This window comes from Crocodylus porosus, unplaced genomic scaffold (genome assembly GCF_001723895.1).
Source record: "Crocodylus porosus isolate Cpor-Errol unplaced genomic scaffold, CroPor_comp1, whole genome shotgun sequence".
Classification (NCBI taxonomy): domain Eukaryota; kingdom Metazoa; phylum Chordata; order Crocodylia; family Crocodylidae; genus Crocodylus; species Crocodylus porosus.
The window spans coordinates 2,755,213-2,761,096 of NW_017728921.1; the positions used below are offsets into that span (position 1 = coordinate 2,755,213).

General features: G+C 56.6%; 1 long non-coding RNA gene across 1 annotated transcript in view; it reads left to right on the top strand.

The window, feature by feature from the left end:
• The first annotated feature begins 1,014 nt into the window (after nucleotides 1–1,014).
• The window catches only part of LOC109312638, a 5,966-nt gene continuing 1,096 nt past the window's right edge, over nucleotides 1,015–5,884 (top strand). The window contains exons 1-3 of the long non-coding RNA XR_002101882.1: nucleotides 1,015–1,102; nucleotides 1,988–2,117; nucleotides 3,134–3,310. This is a non-coding gene — a long non-coding RNA (uncharacterized LOC109312638). The remainder of the gene's footprint in view (nucleotides 1,103–1,987; nucleotides 2,118–3,133; nucleotides 3,311–5,884) is intronic.

Consider the following 5,884-nt stretch of genomic DNA (forward strand, 5'->3'; position numbering starts at 1 on the left):
CGGAGCCGGGCGGGGCCTGCGCGGCCCCGCACCAGCGCCCAGCAACGTCGCCCCCAGCGCGCCGCCATCTTGGTGCCGGGCGGCGCCCCGGAAGTGACGCCCGCCGTGCGCCCCGGAAGCACGTGGCGGGAGGAGACACGTGGCGGCGACGGCCAGCGGGGCGGGGCCTGGAGTGCCCCCCTGCGGTCGCGGGCTGCCCCCGTCGGACCGGTCCAGGACGGGGAGCGGCTCGACGCCTCGGGGCGGGGGAGGCCTGCGCTGTGCTTGGGCGGAGCTGAGGGGATGGATCAGCCCGGGCGGCTTCATAGCGCCAGGGCTGGCAGGGCCGAGCCCAGCCCCCGGCCCAGGGGCGGGAAGGATCCCGAGAGCTGAACATCCGGCTGTCTCTTGCAGGTGCTGCCATGTGGCCCCCCCCGCGCCCGCGGGCAGAGCCCAGCCCTTCCCTGGTGCCTCCTTCCGGGCCCGTGCGCGCGGGTCCGGCTGCGCCTGGGTCAGACCGCCTCGGGCCCGTCCGACACGGGCGCGGAGACGCTCCGCTGCGGCCGGCTGCGAGGGGCCGGGCCCGGCCCGCCCCCACCGCTCCCGGCTGGCGTGCAGGCCCAGGGAGTCGCGCTGGAGCGGTGCCAGGCCGCCTCCCCCACCCGGGAGCGGGGAGGAGGCTGGACCCTGGCTCTGGGCTGCCTGCACCGCTCCGGTCTTTCTTGGAGCGGGGCTGAGCCCGGGGGCAGAATGAGAGAGCTGGCGGGCAGCAAAGGGGGAGATGATTTTAATCTTTGTGTCTTACAGCAGGAGACGTGGCTGCGCTGGGCGCGGAGGCGGCCCCAGGAGCAGGGCTCACGGGGTGCTGCTTGCCCATGCTGGGGGACAGAAGAGACTCTCACTTGAGCACCAGGAAGTACGTGGTCCAGCCGGCCAGCAGCAGTGCCCCGATCAGCACCGTGTAGCTGAACAGCACGAAGGCCAGGAGCTCCTTCAGCACCTTGAGGAAGTGAACAGCAAAGGGCTCCTGCATGGTTCCTGCGGGCCGGGCCGGGCGTGGGCGTCCGCCGTGCCCTCTGCTTCCCCGCCGGCGCCTCCTGGTCTCTGCGGACGAAGGGGCAGGGTGAGTGCCTGGGGAAGGGGCTGGACGGACTTAGCAGCACCTCTGAGGTGTGGGGCCGGGGCAGGCAGCTCCTGGCATGCTTCCCCTGCCTCCATTGATCCGTGGCCAGGAAGCTTCATGTTTGGAGCATTCGCTGATGGCGCATTAGTACCAACAAATGCTCCGATCAAAGCAGTCGGTCCCTCCAGGGAAGATGCTGTTAATATTTAATATGATAATTGCTTGTAATGGCCGCACAGGCATAAGCGGAGCCTTTTGTTTAGGATCAGGGGAAAATTTGGGTTTAAGTCAGAGTTTGCTCAGCTAAAAGCTTCATACCTCGCGTTAAAAATAACCCTTCCCTGTAAGGGGATGGGACCAAGATGTCCCGAGCTCATGTCCCGTCCTGCGGTGACTGTGCTAGGCTGGAGCTGCCACCTCTGCTAGTGAATCAGTGGACACATTCACCAGAAGTTTTTCCTCTTGAAACGTCCCCCAAAATTCTCCCCTCACCCCCCGCTGCAGGGTCGCTCAGCTTCCATCAAAACATTACAGATCAGAAATGCTGTCCCTCTTCATCATGCGCACACACAGGAGACGAAAGCAGGGTCAGGATAAAGCTGCCCTGATAGGATTATTTCTCTCCCAGACAGTAAAAAGCCTGGGGTGCAAAAGGACTTTCCCTCCTGCCACCTAATTTTCAAAAGAGCTGTGGCCAGAGCCCACTCCTTTTTTTTTTTCCTCATGAAATTTCTCCTTTGTTCTCTTAATGGTCTTCTTAAGGGTCCCTGGTTGCCTCTGCCTGTATTGGGTATAAGACATTGCGGGGTAGACCCTTGCTCTAGATCCTGGGGATTTCTGCGCAGGGAGATCATTTCTCAGTGTTTTCTTTGAGCTTTGTTTTAGAACAAAACGTATGCTGATGGGGAGAGAAATCTCTGCTTACCCGGAGAGATGGTTGAATCCACCGCTGAAAGTTTGTTCTCCTCCACTGCTGTTGCTGTGTGCTCTCCCCTCAGTGTCTGGCTTCTGAGAGGTTTGTGATGTATTTTGATCCCTTCTGATCTGCTAATCCGGAGAGCAGGAGGAGTGAGGTTGCGTTTACAGGCTGCCCAAGGATGCTAATGGACTAGGTGTGGTCAGGAACCGATTATTATCTATGACATAGACCCTTTGCTTTCTCTGTGCTGACGGCACAATGGGGCAGAACCAGCCAAACACCAGTGTTGCCACGAAGCCTCGGGAGGTTTGGTAAGCTGCGGCCCCTATTTGAGAGCGCCTGCCCCTTCCCCGCTGTGCTTTTCAGCACCCCCAGGATGCCCCGCAATTCTTCTGTAGCAGTCCTGAGGGGCATCTCGCTTTGCCACTTGGGTTCCTTGGGGGTCAGAGAGGTTATTGCGTTTGCTCCCCCAGTGTAGGACTGTCTGTTGTCTTAGAGCCTCCTGTGCCCAGAGGAACTGTGAGGAGGAGGACACTGGAGCGCAGCTGGGGCTCTCCAGAGATCAGTGCAACATGACAGGCTGGATGGCTGTGGGCGTAGCAAGTCCCACCGCGCAGTGCCAGAGGCAGGCTGGCTGGCTTCCCTGTGGAGCAGCACCAGCCCCATTCTGTCTGCTGCCCTTCCAGCCCGTGCGCACACACACAGACTGTTCCCAGCAGCCAAGGGGGAGGTGGTTTTTGGTTTTTAAACCCTGTTACCAACAAATATAAAACAGAGAACCCCTCTGAAGTCAAGCTCAGCCTGCGCTTAGCTCATTGCTTTCTGCTGATCTGATTGGAAAGGTAAGGTGCATCCTGCTTTGCTCCTGAGCAACTAGACAATTGCAGGCAGCAGAGAAGCAAGAGCATCTCCTGCAAATCCAATCTCTTGACATTAGGGCTTGGCAAATGGCCTCTTAATTGAATTTGGATCTCTTGTTATCAAATTATTACCCGGGTGGCCAGCAAGGCCTCAGACAGCGGCAGGGGATAATCAAGCTACTCAGGAAGCCTGTTAGGAAATAATTGCTCCTCCAGAGAATTGGTCAACTCCAGCCTTCCTTGCTTTTTCAGGGAAAGGCCATCAATACCTGGCCTCTGGTTAAGGAAGTCCTCCCCCCTCAGCCAGGACAGGCTGAGCTTGGGCATTGGGTGATATGTGATGAGATGCACGCTACAAATGGTTTTTGATGCGGCAAAGCCAGTGACTGTTGTCCCCGATGCGCTCGTTTGTTGGTATGAATGAAGAAGGTAAGCACTGGTTTGTTTTTAAATTCCCCCTTTTGTGAATCACGGAGCTTGGCTGAGCCACAGAGCCTGGGCTCTTTTACTCAGCCTCTACATAGCATCACAGACTCAGTCTTGAGCAGTAACAAAGATGCGGTATTGTAGGAAAAATGTGAAGCCAAACAAACTGGCCTCTGAGTAAGCCCGTGAAATTTATTTATTTTTCAAAACCCTTGTTTTTTGAACCCAAAAGCCTTGGTGTGCTCTCAGCAGTGCTCTCACTTAGCTGCTAGCTGGATGGCTCACGTGCAGTTTAACTGTAATCCAAGGCCCATTGCCATGGTACTGCAAGCATGCTGCGTGATCTGCCAAGCCTGTGGCCCACAGAGCAACTGGAATGTGGGGTGCCCAAACCCTTCAACCAGTGCAAGCATTTAAGGCTGAAGGGACAGGCAAGCCCTTCGGAGACAGTGTCAGTGCCTAGTGCTGTGGAGGGGAAGCTTTGCTTTTGTAAGGGAGTTTGCCACATGCTTTCCTGCCTCGGCTGGGTGACCTACACATAGGAGTGCAGGGCTAGAAGAGGTTGTGCGTGCAGCGGGCCTGTGGGGGCAACAAAGTAAATGGAGCCAAATGCCCACATGCCACGAGCTGCGTGATGGTAGGGAGAGAAGAGGGGGCCACCTGGGAGAAAGGGCTCTCAGGTGGGCATTCCGGTGCAGCTGCTGGTGCGTTGGTGGGCCAGGACTTGTGTACAGGCAAGGATTTATTTATTGTGGGGTGCTGCTGTTTATTGGCCACCTGCAGAGCTCAGCCAGGCACTCAGGCTTTTTGCATTCAAAAGCTTGTCTGACATTTTGCAGTGTGCAATAAAAGCTATGACACTACCCGCTTCCCCAAAAAAGCCTTGCCTCTCTTTTTAGAGGAAGAACCCTTGCGCTGAGGCTAATGCTCCTGAAGGGGAAGGGGTGGGTGTTGTCAGGCCTTTGCAGAACAACTCTGCCGTGTTGTGCTACGTGGCTGAAGCAATGCTGCTTCTACCCTCTCCCTTGGGAGCCTCCCACAGGCTAATCTTACTCCCCTGTTCTCTCCCCAATTCATCTGTCAGCCTCCTGAGGGTGCTGCAGGGGCTGACTGCCAGACAGGGTAACTTCTGCCAACTGCAAAGCCCCCAAGCTGCAGCGTGTCAGCAGCTGGAAGCATTGTTGCAGCTGTACTGAAGCCGGGGCCTGTTGGGTTGCTGCTGCTCCTCACACTGCACCTCCTCACACTGCACCGCAGGCTCCTTCGCCATCTTGGTCCTCAGCTCTACCAGCCCTCCTCACCCCTGCTCCACCCTGGTGATATCAGGCTGCAGCCCCCCTGTGAGCTCTCCTGTGCAAACTGCAGAGACCAGCACCAACAGAGCGGGAAACTGGAGAGGCCTTGTTCTAAGAATAGGCCATGGCTGTTATTAAAAGGGAATTTGAAAACATAGCCTCTTTCTTTGTGTGCATGCACACACCATTTGGAAGAACTCACTGGCAGCAGAGCCTCTTATCTCTCCTAGTGCTATGCAGCTTCCAGCCCAGGGCAAGCGCCAGGCCTCTGCCTCCAGGATCGCTGGGACTGGCCACCTGTGTCATGCCTTTGCTGCTGGCTGGGTTCCCCTAATAGTTTGGGGAAGGGAGAAGCACTACCATCCTGCCTGGGCTCCTGTGTACTCCGAGTACCTACTCCTCCCAGGATAACTGGCTCTTCAGACACTGCCTCACTTAGGCAGTAGCAAAACAAAGCACCGTCAAGCCTCACTCCTGGCTCTGCTGCTGTCTCAGCCCTTCACAGGACGGGCAGCTGATATAGTTTTTCTATTCGCCCCTTGGTCCTGGGCACACAGGCCCCTTACAATGTGCTTGCCAATAAGAAAAAGCACTTAGGCCTTCCCCATTGTCCTCTCTTTACTGCCCAAACCCCAGTTGCTCTTTGCTGCCTCGGAAAACATAAGGAGAAAAATTGGTCAGGGGAGGTAAAAGGTAGTGTGTTGCCTTTTACCCTAAGGCCAGATGGGGAGGAGAAGGTGGAAGCAGCTCTGGACTAAACTGCAGCGAACGTGCCTGCTCCCAGGTGCTGGACACCACTGGGCAGTGGGGTTGCATGTTACACACAAAAAAGGTAGGGCTCAGTGCTGGGAGTTTAAGGCATAAACCATGTGGACAGGCAAGACCCAGAGCTCCCTGCTCGTAGGAGCACCATAACCACTGGGCCAGGACAGTAGGATGCTGCCACAAGGTTATAGGGTAAGAGGCTGCACTGTCCTTCCCCAAGTTTGTGCAAGCGCTGCACTTAAGCACCCTGTGCCATAGCACATGGGGTGTCACACCTTAATGCTATTTCAAGGAAGCTACTTCCTCCTGCTTGCAATGCAGTGGTAACCCTGGTCAGAGACCAAGGGTGCAAAGGCTGACAGATGAATTGGGGAGAGAACAGGGGAGTGAGATTAGCCTGTGGGAGGCTCCCAAGGGAGAGGGTAGTTTCATAGTAGCTAGAGTCGGAAGGGACCTAGGTAGATCATCTAGTCCGACCCCCTGCCTTGGCAGGAAAGAGCACCGGGGTCAGATGACC